The sequence below is a fragment of the Prionailurus viverrinus genome, chromosome X, assembly GCF_022837055.1.
Source record: "Prionailurus viverrinus isolate Anna chromosome X, UM_Priviv_1.0, whole genome shotgun sequence".
Lineage (NCBI taxonomy): Eukaryota > Metazoa > Chordata > Mammalia > Carnivora > Felidae > Prionailurus > Prionailurus viverrinus.
The window spans coordinates 110,312,482-110,332,819 of NC_062579.1; positions in this window are offsets into that span (position 1 = coordinate 110,312,482).

Sequence of the window (20,338 nt, forward strand, 5' to 3'; positions counted from 1 at the left end):
GAGAGAGGAGGAGACACAGAATTCGAAGCAGGCTCCAGGCTCTGAGCCATCAGCCCAGAGCCTGACGCGGGGCTCGAACTCACGGACCGCGAGATCGTGACCTGAGCTGAAGTCGGACGCTCAATCGACTGAGCCACCCAGGCGCCCCCCACATTCTCTTTATATAAAGATCACTAGTGTAGGGGCGCCTGGGTGGCTCAGTCAGTTGGTTAAGCATCTGACTTCAGCTCAGGTCATGATCTAACAGTTCGTGGGTTCAAGCCCCATGTTGGGCTCTGTGCAGACAGCTCAGAGCCTGGAGCCTGCTGTGGATCCTGTGTCTCTCCTCCCTTCCCCCCCCCCACCTCTCTCTCTGCCCTTCCCCAGCTCATGCTCTCTCTCAAAAATAAACACTAAAAAATAAAAAATAAACAAAAATAAAGATCACTAATCTCATTGTAGCCTGAATTCTCTCTAATGGCAGATTTATTTCACAAACGAGTTGTTTGGCCAATAGGAAAAGTAACTGGTCTTATTTCTGGTTTTTGTTTGTTTTGTCTTGATTTTTATAAATAATGTCGGTACTATTGTTTGGAGAAATATACTGCGTGGATAGTAGTGATTTCAATAACATTGTGTGAGATTGCTGGTGTTTTTATTTTTAAATTTATATGTTTTGTTAATATATAAACTATGAAATTATGTTAAATAATTTGTTGTGTTTTAGAATAGTTCTAGATTTACAGAATTATTGCAAAGATCGTACAGAGAGTTCACTTAGACCCCATACCAAGATTCCTCTATTATTAACATCTTACATTAGTATGGTACATTTGTCACAATTATGGAGCCAATATTGATACATTATTATTAAAATCCATACTTTGTTCAGATTTCTTCAGTTTTTTCTTAACGTCTTTTTTTTTTTTCCTGTTCCAGGACACCATATGACTCTCAAAGTGTAGGGTGTGTGACATTTCTCCTTAGGCTTGGGTGTGACAATTTTGTCAGATTTTCCACGTTCTTGATGACCTTGATAGTCATTAGATAATTTTGAGGAGCACTGGTCAGGTATTTTGTAGTATGCTCCTTAACTGGGATGAGTCTGATGTTTTCCTCATGAGTAGACTGGGAGAAATGTGTTTCGGAAAGGAACACAACAGAGGTCAAGTGCCATTCAAGGGCACATCATATCAAGGGGATATACTGTCAATCTGACTTATCACTGTTGTTGACTTTGAGCACATGGTGAGGTTGTACTTTTTTTTTTAACATTTTTATTTATTTATTTTTGAGACAGAGTGAGACAGAGCATGAATGGGGGAGGGGCAGAGAGAGAGGGAGACACAGAATCGGAAACAGGCTCCAGGCTCTGAGCCATCAGCCCAGAGCCCGACGCGGGGCTCGAACTCATGGACTGTGAGATCGTGACCTGAGCTGAAGTCAGACGCTTAACCGACTGAGCCACCCAGGCGCCCCGAGGTTGTACTTGTTTTTCATCAGGGAATATATGCACCTGATACGAAATTTGAAACATACACATTTAAAAGTCTCCTTCTCACCCTGTCCCTGCTCCCAAAACACACACGGGTTGCCTTAGTGAAAGAACCACCTCCAATCCCTGAACCGTGTGACTCTGTTACTTTACGTGACTAAAAGGATTTTTGCGGACATTATTAAATTGAGGATGTTGAGCTGGGGAAATCGTGCTAGAGTATCAGGATGCTTCTTGTGCAGTTATTCCCAGGTTTTTTGTTCCACTGTGTTGCTAAAATTTCTTAAGTGCACTCAGAACTCTTCCAGAGCTGTTTCTGTTCATGGATTGCTGTCTAATTCTTTGTGAAGGGATGGAGGTTGGGGTCCCCTAGGTCACCCTTTTTGGGACATCACTCCATAAAATCGGAAATGTTTAGTATAACCCACTGATTTGGCTGCATTTCTCGTTAATTAAATGAATATTTTCTACTCAGTGTCCTCATCCACTTTGCATTTTCATCCTCCTACATGTGTTGATGTTAGTAAATGTCAAGGGACTCTCTAAATCTTGAAGAATTGCACTGCAAAAAGAATGTTAGTAACCCTCTGAATTACTTCCAGCCCTTCTTATTTCATGTAATTTTGGTTATTATGACTTAATGAGATGCAGTAGCAGGTTTATTTACCATTTGGATTTATTCATTTATGCAAATGCATTAAAATTTTCAAAGGGTTTATTTTATTTATTTATTTTTTTGCTTACAAGTTGATTAGACCTTATCATTTTAAAGAAAAAAATATCACTGAATCTTTTCCTCTTGCGTTTGGTCCTTTAACTTTCAATGTTTCTAAACATGACATGTATCTAAACCCAGAGCGTGCGCCTTGAAATATTTCCACTCTGGAAAGCCCATCAGCAGATCATAAATACCTTTAAAACTTGGAATAAACAACTTTTAGTTTTCCTCTTTCCCTAAAAACATAAATGGAGGTACAAATCAAATGATGAACTATTGGTCCCATATAATGTCAAATGGAGGAAAGGTGGTTGGGGACCAAATGACATTCCCTGCCTAGATTTATAACAATCTTTTCACAGGCCAATTCTACGTACATTGTAAAACCACCTAATTTATTCCTGGGATAATCCTGGGATATAGATAATAGTATTATCTTAATTTCACAAATGATAATTCAGAGTCTTGGAAAGGTTGGTAAGGGTCATACAACTATTAAGTGACAAAACCCGATTGATGAACTCAATTCTTATAGACTTTGTCCAAAGCATATGCTTCAACCAGCATGCCATGCTACTTTGGTAAAAACTTCTAGTTCACTGGATATGTGGCCTTGAAGCAAAAGAGTGAGAAATTTCTTTAAAAATGATAATTCTTATTGTTGTTATTATTTTTACCATTGACATCCTCACCACCATCATCATCATCATCAAATATAATTTAAGGCTGCAGTTCTCTGTGTTCTTACATCTCTTTCAAAATGTACAGCTCTGGGGCACCTGGGTGGCTCAGCCGATTGAGCCTCCAACTTCAGCTTAGGTCATGATCTCCTGGTGTGTGAGTTCGAGCCCCATGTCAGGCTCTGAGCTGACAGCTCGGAGCCTGGAGCCTGCTTGGGATTCTGTGTCTCCCTCTCCCTCTCTCTGCTCCTCCCCTGCTTGTGCTTTCTCTCTCTCTCAAAAATAAATAAATTAACATTAAAAAACAGAACAAAAAACAAATGTACAATTCTAATAAACTCATACAAACCAGATGTTTCAATACTAGCTTATTAGTTGTTTTGCTGTGTGACATAATTTAGTCATTAACTATTATGAAAATACTACTTTTAACCTCAGTTGCTATTCTCTTAATGAATAAGCACTTTTGGAGGCCATGATAGTTATTTTTTTAAGTTTATTTATTTATTTTGGGGGGAGGGGCAGAGAGAGAGGGAGAGAGAGAGAATTCCAAGCAGGCTCCTCACTGTCAGCACAAAGCCCGACACAGGGCTCGAACCCACAAACTGTGAGATCATGACTTGAGCTGAAACCAAGAGTCGGGCACTCAACCACATGAGCCACCCAGACACCCCTGGAGGCCATGATAGTTTTAGGGGAGACTTTGATCTATTTAGAGATGGTACTTTAACTTTTCTTAAACAGTAGAACAAAATGTATTTTTATGGGCTCATCTCTGAGGTCCTGTGCACCCTCCCTCAGTGTTTCTGGTATTTATTACCTGACTGGAAACTTTATCTCGGTTTCAGAAGATGGCAATCTGAAATCGTATTCAAGACCTTCTCTTCCACTTAGCTCTTTACTGAATGTCCAAAGTAATAAGAAAAGCCCAGCCTATTGTAACAACTTTAAGAGGTTGTCAAATATTTCCGGGGTCTGTGGTATTCAAGGAGAAAGTGTACAGGCAGGGAGAAAGTGTTAACTATACCAAGAGAGGCCCCAGGGCCCATTAGCTTTCTGGCTGAGGGTGGAATGAAGGCCTTGAAGCCCGTGGTGTTAGACGATCCCGGTCAGCTGATCATGGGGGATCCCATGATCCTCTCCTCAGAACCCCTTCCTCAGGTTTGATGGTTGGCTAGAACAGCTCATAGAACTCAGGAGAGCACTGTAGTTGCTAGTTGTGGTTTATTATAAAAGATACAACTCAGGAACAGCCATATGGAAGAGATGCATAGGGTGAAATATGGGAGAAGGGGCGTGGAGCTTCCATGCCCTCTCCAGGCACACTAACCTCTGGGCACTTCAGTGTGTTCACCATCTTGGAAGCTCTCCAAACCCTTTCTATTAGTGGTATTTATGAAAGTCTTATTATGTAGACACGATTGGTTGAATCACTGGCCATTGGTAATTAACTCAGTCTCTAGCCCCTCTCCCGTCTGGTGAGGCTGGGGGATGGGACTGAACGTTCTAACCCTCTAATCCTGCCTTGGTCTTTCCGGTGCCCAGTACCAATCCTGAAGCTATTTAGGGGACCTCAGCCACCAATTATCTTATTAACATACCAAAGACACTATTATCACTTGGAGACTCTAAGGGTGTGCCAGGAACTGGAAACAAAGACCAAATATTTACCTTTTATTGTATCACAAATGCCATACACACTCACCTATGGAAAATCCTGAGAAGCAAGAACTCTCTTCCTGAGGTGGCTTAAGGAGGGCCAGATTTATTAAACTTTTCTCTTCCGAGAAGAAACTCTTCTGATGTCTTTCGTCACGACCAGGGATTTCTGTGTCTATGTGCTAGCTCGAGCAGCCAGCTGTGGTTCTAAAAGTTTACTGGAGGGGTGCCTGGGTGGCTCAGTGGTTAAGCTTCTGACTTTGGCTCAGGTAATGATCTCACGGTGGCTCAGGAGTTCAAGCCCTATGTTGAGGCTCTACACTGACGACATGCAGCCTGCTTGGAATTCTTACTCTCCTCTCTCTCTCTGCCCCAACCCCGCTTGCACTTTGTCCCTCTCTCACACACACAAAATAAATAAATAAGCTTAAAAAAATAAGTTGACTGGATTCACAAGTTAGGTTCTCTGGAAGCACATGCTGAGACAGAGCTTGGGTTGGAAGATCTTTAATTAAGGATTCACACCTATGTAATGCAGGAGGACGGTAGCCGGATTTGGCAGAGTTAGAAGTTAAACTGTGATCCAGAATTGATAAAGCCTTGACCAGCCCTTCTGGAGGCTCTGGATTAAATATTGGCCACTAGGGGTACATTCCATGGAGTCAGAAGACTGGGACTTTATGGCTTCACCTGGATGCGTCACCACATAGAATCTTTCCTGGGAAATGTATGACCTTGTGGGAGTCAGGGTTCTGCACTTGAGCCAAACCCTAAAGGCATAGTTCAAAGGCCTGAGAGTCCAGGCATGAAGACTTGAGAGCAGGGAGTGCTGAGGGCAGATGATTGATGTCACAGCTCAATCAGTCAGGCAGAGAGTAAATTCAACCTTTCTTTTTCTTTTTGTTGTATTCAAGGGATTGTATTCAGGGGATGGATTTTTTATACTCAAGGGATTGGACAATGTCCACCCACGTTGGGGAGGGCCCTCTGCTTTACTCAGCATACAAATTCAAGTGCTGAGCTCTTGCAGAAACACCCTCACAGACACATGCAGGAATAATGTTTCACCCTTGGCCCAGTCAAATTGACACATAAAATTAACCCTTGGCTCCATGAAGTTGACACATAAAATTAACCATCACAGTGCCTCTCCCATGGTTCATGCTCTCTGATGGGCATTAACCTGTAAAACGAAAAATCTTTTTTTTTCTAAGTTTATTTATTTATTTTGAGAGAGAGAGCAAGGGAGCAAGAGAGGGGCAGCGAGAGAGAAAGGGAGAGAGAGAGAATCCCAAGCAGGCTGTGCACCGGCAGCAGACGCGGGGCCCGAGTTCACGACCCAGGGATCGTGACCTGAGCCAAAACCAAGAGTTGGACGCTTAACCGACTGAGCCACCCAGGTCCCCAAAATCTTTATACGTCTTTCTCCCTCCCTCCCACTTGTCCATCAGACCAAGACCTCCTTGCCCCCAGACTTTCAACTGTTTTCTTCTAGCTGGCCAGCTCTAAAACAAATTGCATCTTTCAGAGGGTCCCGTGAAGGTCTAAAATGACCTAGCATTTACACGTCTGCCTCAGTCAACAGGTGCAGGCTGACCCAGTAAGCACCATGGTCTAGCTAGCTGTCTGCACCTGAGGTAGACTTAAAGTTAGAGGCTGTCAGCTGATTGCATCCCCCTCAGTTGGGCAGCAAGTCTTTCCCTGAAGAGGGACTTGGATGGCACATCTCATTGTCTACCTAAGTCATCTAGTACATAACTGGATCACATGGTAACTCACACTAAGTGGCATGGAAGAGCCGAGAATCTTTTGGTACTTTGTAAAGAAAAGAAATCAATCACCTTAGAGATGGGAATTCTGCCATATACCCCTTGCCTAAACTTATGTTATTAGCTTCATGAGGAGAGCCAGAAGAATTTCCCTTTACCCTTCTCATGAGGAATAAATTGATAAGAGAGGCACCAGAATCTTTTATAAAGCTTCATACTGGTAGAAAAGAAACTGCTGGGAAAAAAAATGGCGTCATGTGCCCCCATGATGGCAAACCAAGACTTCATTGTAGGCTCAACCTCTCCCAGAGATGTGACCTTCAAACAGTCAATCTGACTTCCTGATCAGCACTGGTGAGGTCATCTGCCTGCCAAGACCCCTGCCCTTCCCTTCTCCCTAAATGAAGACAGTTCTGGCCTGAAACAATCTTTTCTTTTGCTAACAACTTTTTTGTTTCACCCTCCTTCTACCTATAAAAACCTTCCATTTTGTACAACCCCTCAGAGCCCCTGTCTGTTTACTAGAAGAGATGCTACCCGACTCATGAATTGTTGAATAAAGCCAATTAGATCTTCAAATTTTACTCACTTGAGATTGTGTTCATTAGCACTGGGCATGTCCCTAGGACTGCTAGCAAGAGAGACTCCATTTGAAAAGCAGCTCCATGATTGCGATGGGGATGGAAGGAGCCAAGGTGCTGGGCCCAGATGACACCAGCAAACTGTCAGAAACAGAGCAGGATGGATATGATAATAAGCAGCAGGACCCCTGTGGGAATCATCACCAGATGTGGCCTGACATACAGACGCTTCTGGCTGTGGTTCATTAGCCATGGAGTTTCAGAGAACAAAATCAACACATGCCTTACTTACAAGCTAACTGATTGGTACAACTGGATCTTGTCAACAGGGGCCAAACTTGAACTAACACAAGAGGTGTATGAGCTTTGACCCGCTTCCCAAATCTGAGTTATTTTGTAGATCCAGAGTCCTACGGATGAAGGAATAAGCTGGCGTTGCTAAGGAAAGACACACATATATTGTGAGCTTTCTCCTCAGAGCCTTCCCCAAAGAATGTTTGGAGCTATTTATTGGGGTAACAGTACGGTGGGAAAAGGTGACAGTCAGAAATTTCAAGCCTGAATGGACACTGGCATGAAGCTAATTCTAGTTTCCGGGGACCTAGAACATAATTATAATTTACTAGTGATTGCAGCTTATAGGGGTCAGGTGATAAAGATAGTTCTGCACAACCTCTATATCCTGATTACGTCCAACGGGACTCTGAATGCACAGTACCTGCGTGTGCAATGCATAATCCACTTTTATTATAAATTCATACGCATTTGGGGCTCTATTTTGGGCTCTCTATTATCCTAAATTCGATCTATTTTGACAAGATCACTATACTGCTCTATCCACTCTTATTAAATGTTTAGTATCTACTGCAACTAGCTCTTCTGTTTCCATACTCGTTTCAGTTTTGATAAGAGCTCTATGTTTGATCAGTTTGATAAGAGCTCTTTTGATAAGAGCTCCACCCCAGCTCTATGTTCACATCTTAATTTTCTTAATCGGTTTGCAAAATTTTTCAAAAGGCACATAGTCATTTTGATCGGGATGAAATCGTCTTTATAGATTAATTTAAGGACGTTGACAACCTTACAATATGGAGTCTTCCTAACCAAGGACCAGGTTTGTCTTTCCGCCTTACGTAACTATGGTTTATGTCTCTCGGTGGGGTTCTAAAGTTTTCTCTGAAATGATCCTGCATGTTTCTGTAAAGCTCATTTCTGGTTGTTTTGCCCGCTTACTGCTATTGCAAGTGGTATGTTACGTCATTTATATTTTCTGATTATTGTTTGTACGTGAAGCACCTATTTATGTACATTGACTTTATAATTAGACACATACGAAATTATTTTTAGTGACTTTTCTGTTCATTATGTTGACTTTGTCAGCTGCAACCTTATACGATATTCAGATAATGCTGATGCTGATACTGTCTCATCATTTCTCATATTTATTCTTTTTATTTCATTGGCATATAGAATTACATCGTCTGGTTCTTTCAGAACAATGTTAAATGACAGTGGTGCTAGAGACATCACTAATAACATTTCTTTCAGGAGTACGTCTTTTGCAAGACACTATTCTAAGTGCTTTACTGGATTAGTTGAGTCAATCCTCAGAACACTCTTCTAAGAAGTCTAACAAGACAGTCGGACTTCAGAGACCATCCATTTTGGAGCAAACAATATTCCCTCTCTTAGTAATTACTGAAATCAATGCATCTATTTTTTTTTTCAAATCCAGACCCCTGAGTCCCTAAGGCCTCTGATCTTTTTTTCATGAATATAATTTATTGTCAAGTTGGCTTACGTACAACACCCAGCGCTCATGCCAAACAGTGCCCCCCTCGGTGGGTGATGGGCATTGAAATCAGTGCATCTAATGTAGAGCCTCAAAGTGTAATCTATGGACCAGCTACATCAGTATTACCTGGGGTACTAAAAAATGCAGATTCCTGGGTGTCTCCTCCATACACTCTCAAATACCAGAAACGCGGCGTAAAATCCTTCTTTCATTAATCTTTTCAGCTGATTTTTATGAACATTAAGTTTCGAGAGCCCTTATTCCGGTATTTCTCTTCCAAAACAAATGGGGGTGGTGTTCTGAGTTGCATCTTACAGTTTTTAAAAAATGATTATTCCTCTAGGAATGTATCCATCGATTCCAATTTCATTAAAAGCCTATATAAATATGTTTTCCAAATTTTAGTAAGTGCCTGATTTTGTTATTTGTTTTCCCTTCTTTGACTTATTAGTACAGTAAATTACATAAATAAATATAGTAAATTATGTCTATAAATTTCCTAACTTTGAGGCTTGCCATAGATGTTTGGCGGTAACACGCATGTCCTCAATAGTATCTTTCTCCCAATATTTTCTTTCAGGATTTTTTTCTTTTTCTTTGGTTTTCTCTAACTTGAATGTGATATGACTAGTTGTAGTTGTTTTTTTTTTTTTAATTTATTTGCTTGTTTGTTTTATATCTTTCCTGACTGACCTGAGCTTCCTGGATCTGCGGTTGGTGCCTGCAATTAATTTTGCAAAGTTTTCATCCAGCTTTACTTCAAATATGTTTTCTGTCCTAGTCTCTTTATTCCCCTTCTGGTGTTCCATTTATGCATATTTTACACCCTTTGGAATTTTCCCACATTTCTTAGATGCTCCGTTCTGGTTTCGTTCGTTCTTTTTTGCTGCTTCGCGTTACAGTTCGGGAGGTTTCTATCGGCCTACCTTTAAACTCACCGCCTCTTTCCTTGGCCATTGTCAAGTCTACTGATGAGCCCATCGGGGCATTTCTCACTCTTATCACAGTGTTTTTGGTTTCTAGCATTGCCTTTTGATTGTATCTTGGAGTTTCCATTTCTCTGCTCACATTACCCATCTGTTCTTGCACAGCATCCTCTTTTTTCACTAAAAGCCTTCATATATTAATCACAGTTATTTCAAATTTGCCATCTGATAATAACAAACTTTGTGCCATATCTGCCTCTGATGGTTGCTTCGTGTCTTCAGACTGTGTTTTTATTTATTTATTTATTTATTTATTTATTTATTGGCATGTGTTGCAATTTTTAGTGAAATGTTGAACATGATACATTGGGTAATGAGGACTGAAGTAAATGGGCCTTTGGTGTGAAGTTTTATATTTATCTGGCTGGGGGTTAGCCTGTGTTTAATGTCTGCTATAGATATAAGTGACAGAGACTTCCGTGTCCTCTCACATACTTGTTTTGCTCTCCTCTCTGGACTTTGGGCTTCCCTAACTACTCTTCCTCGGCTCTTTCAGCTGCCATCTTGGGCTGTCATGCTGGAGGCTCCAGGCCCCGGGGGCCCCAGTTAGGTGTGGGGAAGAGGGACATTCTATAATCTTTTCATTATATCTCAACTTATTGACTGGCCTGTGTCTCTGCGCTGTGACCTTTACAAGTATTTCTCCAGGCGATGGGGCACCTGAGTGGCTCAGTCACTTAAGCATCAGACTCTGTGTTTCAGCTCGGGTCATGGTCTCATAGTTCATGAGTTCAAGTGCCACTTTGCTGCAATTATAGCGCGGAGCCTGCTTGGCTCTGCGCTCTCTCTCTCTCTCTCAAAATAAATAAAGTTTAAAAAAAAAGAATTTTCCAGGAAAGTAGATTGTTTCTCTCTCTGTTTGCTTCTCCATTTCCCTGGTAACAGCATTTCCAGTTATTTCCTTGAGATTCTGACCCGTCTTACGATGTTTCTTTTCTCCCTCTAGGTTCAAGCTCCTTCGGTGAAGTGATTTTTCGCGGAGAGATGGCTTTTGCTATGGAAAAGACTATGGACACATTTCACAGTGATCACTCTTTCTCTCTCTAAGCCAGAGCCAAAAGGGGCTCTCTCTCAGACCCTTATCACGAGACACTGGTGGAGTTCCTGTAGTGAGAGCCTATGAAGCATGAGGGCATGCCCTTAAGATGGCGGCCCCCAGAAATTTCTCACTCTCATTCTGGCCCACACTCGGCTTCCAGCAATTTTTCAAAATTACCGTTTCAGTGTTTTTGCAGCTTATGGATTTCAGTGGCTTTTTCTCCAGGTAAGTAAATCTTGACTCCTGTCTCTTGCTGGATATTCCTGCCTTTCTAGACTTTGCAGTGACATCTTGTCTCCAGGTTTCAAATCTCTGGTTTTCTCTAAAAGTCATGGATTTTATGTTTATCCAGGTTTTTTTTTCACTGTAATCACACGAGGTGACAACTCTTAAGCACTTTACATGTCAGAACTAAAACTGGAAGTCCTGGAACTTTCACTTTTTCCGCTCCCAATATTTTTCCAAGTGCTGCCATGTTTTTTCTGAAAGGAACTCTTCCTTTGAGAAGTGCTCAGTTACAATCTTCATGGGTGATTTGATTTTATCCCCTGGATAAGCCGTTTAGATTTCCTTTATTTTCCTTTAGTATTCTTGGTTACTATAAATATAAATGCAGTTGGCCAATTATAAAAACAGCTTGCTTCATAGGCTAATTAACCCACAGTTTAAAAAATGAAGTCGTTTGCGAATATAAATCGAAACCCTATACAACCTGAGAGAAGAACATCATCACATTCACCTGTAACATCGAACGTGATGGAAAGTGGCCAGTTGTTCTGAGCATTCGTATCCTAGGTTATTCTCACTGCCCAGAACCACAAGGCAAGAATTCTCTCCACCCCCACCCCAAAACTCTCATCTCTTCTTTGTCTACTTTCTAGTATAGTTTCATTAAGAAACTACTTTGATAAAAAATTCTATTAATCCGAAGACTTTATTAGTCTGCTAAATCAATTGAAACAGTATTCAAGTTAATAACAACCAGGTGCACTTAAAAATTAGCAAAATGAAGCATTAATCCAGTTGCTTGGATTTTCATAGTCATTTTTGGCTTAATAAATCTTAACTTTGGTGATCTTTGCACATTTGATACTCTATAAAATGCTACTATACAATTACCTAGCATCGGCTCCCAACACATCAGCACCTAAATGTTGGGAAACAATACACTACGATCATTACTGGCAGAGTCAGCCGGACCAGAGTTGAAACACAGCTCTAACACGTGGTGAATAAAGACGAGTACTTTTCATCAATTTACTTCATTGTCATGAATATTTATATGTATATTTAATATTTAAGGTGCCAAGTACACAGTAGATTATCAATAAATGGATTGGTAGGCAGGATTTCTAAAATGGCCCTCTGAAGGGCCACCTGGGTGGCTCAGTCGGATACAGGTCCGACTTCGACTCAGGTCATGATCCCATGGTTCATGAGTTTGAGCCCCACATTTGGCTCTGTGCTGACAGCTCAGCCTGGAGCTCTGAGCCTCCACAGCCTGGAGCCTCTGAGCCTGGAGCCTGCTTTGGATTCTGTGTCTCCCTCTCTCTCTCCCTGCCCCTCCTCTGCTCACGCTCTGTCTCTGTCTCTGAAAAATAAACATTGAAAAAAAATTTTTTAATAAAAATTTTTTTTAAAAATTGGCCCTCAGAAGATACTCCCCCATAACGTAACTTATGAATGTGATGAGGTTTTACTGTATTACGTTATGTGGCACAGTTGACTTTCTTTTTTTTTTTTTTCAACGTTTTTTTATTTATTTTTGGGACAGAGAGAGACAGAGCATGAACGGGGGAGGGGCAGAGGGAGAGGGAGACACAGAATCAGAAACAGGCTCCAGGCTCTGAGCCATCAGCCCAGAGCCTGACGTGGGGCTCGAACTCCCAGACCTCGAGATCATGACCTGGCTGAAGGCGGACGCTTAACCGACTGCACCACCCAGGCGCCCCAGCACAGTTGACTTTCAACTAGGGATTTACTTCAGTGGACTTGATCTAATCACGCGGATGCTTAAAAGTGAAGGTTTTCTCTGGTGGTAAAATGGAAAGTCAGAAATATTTAAAGCCCAAGGGGAATTCAAAGCACAGTTGCTGACAAAGGATAAAAGAGGCCAACAGCGTGAACATACTAAGTGCCACTGTTTTGTACTCTTTAAAATGGTTAAAATGGTGAATTTCATGTTATATGTGTTTTATTGCAATAAAAACTTGGAAGATAACTAGACATGCAACAAAGTAAGAAAATGTGACCCATTATGGGAGGGGGCAGTCACCTGAAACGTCCCCTGTGGTAGCCTGTAAGATTGAATTAGAAGATGGAGACTATAAAACACCTGTTATCAGGACACAAAGAAATGGAAACACATTCCATGCTCACGGATTTGGTCGAACAAATATTGTGAAAATGTCTATATGACCCAAAGCAATCTATACATAAAATGCAATCCATATCAAAATACCAACGGCATTTTTTGCAGAGCTAAAACAATTTTAAAATTTGTATAGAACCACAAAAGACCCCGAAGACCCAAAGTAACCTTGAAAAAGCAAAGCAAACCTGGAGGCATCACAAGCCCAAACTTCATGTTATACTACAAAGCTGTAGTGATCAAAACAGTCTGGTGCTGCAACAAAATTGACATGTAGATCAATGGAACAAAATAGAAAACCCAGAAGAAAAATCATCATTATATGGTTGATTCATCTTTGACAAAGCAAGAAAGAATATCTGATGGGAAAAAGACTGTCTCTTCAACAAATGGTTTGGGGAAAACAGGACAGCAACATGCAAAAGAATGAAACCGGACAACTCTCTTATACCACACACAAAAATCAATTCCAAATGGATTAAAGACCTAAATTTGAGTCACGAAACCTTTAAAATCCTGGAGGAGAACACAGGCAGTAACCTCTTTGACATCAGGCTTAGCAACTTCTTACTAATTATGTCTCCTGAAGCAAGGGAAACAGTAAAAATAAACTATTGGGACTTCATCAAAATAAAAAGCTTCTGCACAGCAAAGGAAACAACAAAAATGAAAGGCAACCTACAGAAAGGGGGAAGATATTTGCAAATGACATATCTGATAAAGGGTTAGTATCCAAAAGATATAAAGAACCTATAAAACTCAACATCCAAAACAACAAATAATCCAATTAAAAAATGGGCAGAAGACATGAATAGACATTTTTCCAAAGAAGACATCCAGATGGCCAAGAGACACATGAAAAGATGTTCAAACTTACTTATCATCAGGGAAATGCAAATCAAAACTACAATGAGATGTCTCCTCACATCTGTCAGCTGAAGTTGACAACACAAGAAATAACAGATGTTGGGGAGGATGCAGAGAAAGGGGAACCCTCCTACACTGCTGGTGGGAATGCAAACTGGTGCAGCCACTCTGGAAAACAGTATGGAGGTTCCTCAAAAAGTTAAAAATATAACTGCTCTATGACCCAGGAATTACACTATTAGGTATTTATTTACAAAGAATACAAAAATACTGGGGCGCCTGGGTGGCTCAGTTGGTTAAACATCCACCTCTTGATTTCAGCTCAGCTCATGATCTCACATTTATCTCACATCCCAAGCAAAGAGTCAGCATGGGATTCTCTCTCTCCCTCTCTCTCTGTCCCTACACCTCTCTGTCTCTCTCTTTCTCTCAAAATAAACTTAAAAAAAATACAAAAATACTAATTCAAAAAGATACATGCACCTCAATGTTTACAGTAGCATTGTCTAAAATAGCCAAATTATGGAAACAGCCCAATTGTCCATTGGTTAACGAATGGATAAAGGAGATGTGGTGTGTATGTATATATATATATATATATATATATATATATATATATGTACACACAATGAATATTACTCAGCCATCAAAGGGAATGAAATCTTGCCATTTGCAACGACATGGATGGAACTAGAGAGTATTTTGCTAAGCAAGATAAGTCATTCTGAGAAACACAAATACCATATGACTTCATTCCTATGTGGAATTTAGGAAACAAAACAAATGAACATAGGAGGGACAAAAAGAGAGACGGGCGAAACAAGAAACATTCAACTATCGAGAAAAAAACTGATGGTTACTGAAGGGAAGAAGGGTGGGGGGATGGGTCAAATAGGTGATGGGGATTAAGGAATGCACTTCTGATGGGCACTGGGTGTTGTATGTAAGGGTGGAATCACAATACTGTAGACCTGACCCTAATCTTACACTGTATGTTAAATCACTGGAATGTAAATAAAAACTTAAAAAAATGAAAACATCTGTTATAAATATGCACAAGTGCTTAAAGAAAAAGATAAACGTAATGAGAAAATACATGGGGAATCTCAGCAGGGAAATGAGCGCTATAAAAAAAAGAATAAATGGGGGCACCTCGGTGGCTCAGGCGGCTAAGTGTATGGCTCCTGATTTCAGCTCAGGTCATGATCTCACGTTTGGTGAGTTTGAGCCCTGCATGTGTGGACCCTGCTTGGGATTCTCTGTCTCCCTCTCTCTCTGCCCTTCCCCCACTCTGTCTCTCAAAAACAAATAAACATTTAAAAAAAAGAATGAATGGAAATTCAAGAACTGGAAATTTGAATATCTGGAATAAAATGAAAGCACTGCATAGGCTTAATAGCGGTATGAAGATGCTAGAAGAAAGGGGCTGTGGAAAAGGAAGATAAATCAATAAAAATTTAAGAATCTGAAGAACCGAGAAAAAATGGAAAACAAAGGCAGGAGAACCTCAGTGATTTGTCGGATAATAATCTCCTAACATATGGAGACAGAGAGAGTGAGAGAGAGAAGAGAGAGAGAGAAAATAGGTCAGGGAAAAAAAATGTCTGAAAAAAATAGTGGCTGAAACTTTCCCATATTGGTTGATAAACATCAAACTACATGTGTAAAAAAATTCAGGGAACACAAGCTGGATAAATACAAAGAAAACTACACTTAGGCACATCTTTGTTAAACTGTGTAACATGAATGACAAGTAGAAAATATTCAAAGCAGCGAGAGAAACGTGACAAATTACATACAGAGGAACAATGGTGTGAATATCAGCTGCGTTCTCATCAGAAATAATGGAGGCCCTAAGAAAATTACAAATGTTTAACGTGCCAAGAGAAAAACAAAATCCAACCCACAATTCTGTATCCAGTGAAAATAGCTTTGGAAAATGAGGGTCAAGAACACATTTTAAGAAGAGTAAAATTTGAAAGAATTTGTCACTGGAACACCTGTCCTATAAGAAATATTGAAGAATCTTCTTCAGACACAAGGGGAATGGGATCAGATTGGAATAGCATTGGCCTGGTTAGATATATAGACACATATAAACATAGGATCATAGGAACACACACACACACACACACACACACACACACACACACAGGAAAATAGAAAACATAGAAAATTGGTAGATTGGATGCCAACTGTACCAGACAGACCATATGGTGTTAGCCTCCATCCCTTTTAGAATCCCCTCCACTTGACTGTGGGTGGAATGTATGACTTGATTCTAACCAATACAATGTGGTAAAGGTGAAGGCATGTCAGTCTCATGATTATATTATAGAAGAGTCCATCATAGCAGCCTGGACAAAAAACTTCTCCTTGTTAACCTGTTAGAGAAGCCTCCAGATGTAGCAACGAAAAATGTCTCTAGACATTGCCCAATGTCCCTCAGGGGCAAAGTCACCAGCCAATTGAAAACCACTGCAGTAAATGCTTCTAATAGAATTGGAAAAGATTTAAAGTCATTGATTTAAACTTTCACCTTATGAAAGTAGAGAAAGAAAAGCAAGTCAAAACCGAAGTATATAAAAAGCAGTAAATTATTAAGCATAAATCAGTGAAATAGAAAAGTAGGTAAAATTAACGCACACTTCATTCTTTGAAAAGTTACCAGAATACTTACCCCCTGATAATATTGGCCAACAATGGTAGAGAGGAAACACTAATTACAAATATCAGAATTGAAGGAGGGAGCATCACTATCAAATCTATATACGTTAAAATGACGATAAGGAGATTTTATGCACAGCTCTACACCAATAAATTTAGCAATGATATGAAGTGAACAAAGACCTTGGAAAACACAATTTACCAGAACTGACTCAAGATGAAAGAGAAAATCCAAACAATGCTGTATCTAATAGAGAGATTGAATTCACTACTGAAAATCTTCTCAGAAAAAAACAACTCCAGGTCTAGATGATTTTAATGGTGAATATCGTAAGACACAGAATATGGAAATAACATCAGTCTTACCCAGACATTTCTGAAGACAGAATAATTAATACATCTCAACTTGTTTTATGAGGACACCATAATCCTGGTACCCAAATCTGATAAACATGTCAGGAAAAGAAAATTACGACCAATATCTTTCATGAGCATAAATGCAAAGATCCTTAATAAAATACTATCAGATTTAAAAGGATAATATTTCATGTCCATGGGACTTGTCCCATGAGTACAATTTTGGTTATATTGGAAAAGCAGGCATTGTAATTCCCCACACTGGCGGAACATAGGAGGGAAACCATATCGTTATCTCAAAAGATGAGGAAAAGAATTTGAAAAAATTCAACAACAATTTGTGATAAAAACTCAACAAACTATAAACTTAAGGGAACCTCGTTTTTCCTGATAAAAGGCACTTATAGAAATTGTAGTGCTAGCTTTATACATCATGACTAACATTTGACACTTTCCCCCCGAGATCAAGGACAAGGCAAAAATGTCTGCTCTCACCGATTTTGTTCAACATTTTGGTGGCTATCCTAGCCAATGCAATATACCAAGCAATGGAATGGGAAGGAGTCCAGATTGAAAAGGAAGAAATTCATTTGCTTTTATTCATAGATAAAATTATCGATTGCGTATAAAAGCCTGAGAGATCTACCAAAAAGTAAAACGAATAACTGAATATATTACAGTTGCAGGATAGGAGTTCGATGCACAAATATTTATATTTTGTATTCTAACAGAAGACAATTGAGAAACAAACTATACTAACCCCTAGCACTTATAATAGTATGAAATAAAAAAAGATCAAGTACTTAGGACTAAACTAGTAGAAGGCATTGAAGCCCTAGCTTGAAAACCGCAAAACATTGCTGAGAAAGTGAAGAATCAGATAAAGGTAGAGGCAAATCCCATTCAAGATTTGGAAGATTCAGGGGCGCCTGGGTGGCTCAGTCAGCTATGTGTCTGACTTCTGTTCAGGTCATGATCTCACGATTCGTGAGTTTGAGCCCCGCATCAGACTCTCCGCTGTCAGTGCAGAAAATCAATCAGAGTACTTGAAGACATACTTCGCTAAAAATGATATATAAATTGGCAATAAGTTCATGAAAAGTTGCTCAACATCATTAGTCATCAGGGAATGCATATTCAAAATGTAATGAGATACCACCTCACACCCACTAGAACGGCTAAAATTAAAAAGACTGACGACTCTGAATGTTGGCAAGGATGGGAAGCATCCACATGTTTCCTACGTCGCTGGTGGGAATGCAGAATGTTACAGTCACTTAGGGAAACGGGCATTTTCCCACAAAGTTAAACGTGCACTGTATACATGATCCTAGAACTCCTCATCATGGTATGTCTCCCAGAGAAATGAAAATATCTGTCCACAAAGACACTTAGAAGTATGACTTACAGAAGCTCTATTCATAATATTCAAAAGCTGGAAAAAAAAAACCCAACAAATGTCTATCAACAGGAAAATAGATGAACAAATTGGTGTATATTCACATAATGACAAAATACTCAGCGACACAGAAAAAGTTAACCACTGATACGTACCACGTCCGGATAAATCTTGAAGATACCTTGAGTGTAGAAGTTGACAATAGTGTTTATATGGCGTGAATGTTTTTGCGGACTTCAAAAACAGGGAACACTAGTCTACAGTTATAGAAATCAGAACAGAGATTTTATATGAAAATATCTATATGGGGAGTGAGTTGGCTAGATTTGGGCATTAGGAAACTTTCCAGGGCGATGGAAATATTTTATAAGTTAATCAGGCTTTGGTTGCATGGGTGTATACGAGGGTGCAGTGGTGTTGGCCCTTGTTAGCTGTAGAGAACCGATTATAGTAGATCTCCCTTATCCACAGTTTTGCTCTCTGCCCTCTGTTTCCCCACGGTCAGTGGTGCTCTGGAAGCAGGCGATCTTTCTTCTGATGAAGCATCAGAAGCCTAACGTTGCATCGCAAAATCCTCACTGCGTCTCATCACGTAGGCGTTTTATCATCTCCCATCATCACAGGAAGAAGGGTGAGTACATTACAATGAGATATTTGTAACTTTCAATACAGTGTATTGTTATAATCGTTCTATTTTGTTGTTGTTGTTAATCTCTTCCTGTGACCAATTTATAAATTAAACTTTACCATAGGTATGCGTGTATAGTAAAAAACATAGTCTATGTAGGGTTCTGTACTATGTGCTGTCTCAGGCATCCACTGGCGCTTGGGGGAGTCTTGGAACAGATACCCTGTGAATAAGGGGAGACTGTGTGCATTTTTCCCATCTCTCCTTTCAATGTTACCACGTCAAGTGGCTTGAAGTAGGCCATTGGCACGAGTATTTTCACCACGGAAATCAGCAAATGCTACGTCTTGTGGCTTAAAAAAAAAAAAAAAGAACTGTGTTTTTTAGCACATCACTGGGTTGTATAAAGTTGTAAAGCTGTTTATTGAATTGTTCACTTAAGATTTCTGATCTTGAATATACACTGTTTACCAACTCAAAAATTTCAAAATGTCCTAAATTCTTTCCACCTTACATGGACAAATGATATCTCTGCCTTTCAGTTCTTACATAGTTTATTTTGGGCCAAATATCAGGTTTATATTCAAACCAGGATTGTGCTCTTTCGGGTTGATCAGGGCCGTGACTAAAGCCCTTTCTCTTTTCTCCTTCAATTATCTTTATTCCCATCCTTTTTTTTTTTCTTAAGACATAGGTGTTTTATCTCTAAACTGATATAGAAAACACCTTCTTTGCAATATATTAATTTATTGTAATGGGTGAGTGTGTGAATGTGTGTGTTCTTTTTTTCTTTTTGTTTTAGGAAACATTTAACCAAAGTAGTGTTGCTATTTATATTACTGCACTTTGAACAAATAACGATCGCAAAGCTTTGTTTGTTGATTTAAAAAAAAAAAATTGGATCCAGTATTTTCCAAAGAATTAAGGCCTTTTTAAAATAGTGCCTCTAATTGTACTTGAGGCTGGAAAACCTCATATGGTTTTATTGCTTTGCTAAAATTATGCTTGGAATTAGTTTGAACAGAACATTCTCTGGAAGTGAATTGTCTCTCACTGTTCACTTCAAGTTCAACATCAGACAGACTTTGAAACAAGGAGAACCGCTGTCCATAAATGAGATACTTTCAGAAAATAGCTATAGATTGAAATGGGCCAAGATGTGTTATCCGTCTTAATAAAAATAAGAACATGAGAAAAATATTATGATTGATAATGGTATTATTGATGAATTTCATCTTTTTTTTTAATTCCATATGTACAGGCCTGATGTACTTATTTGAGGCACGTGACAAGTATAAATCGTTCGCTGAATTAAAGATCATTTGCTTCCCTTGCATCCAGCAGAGAA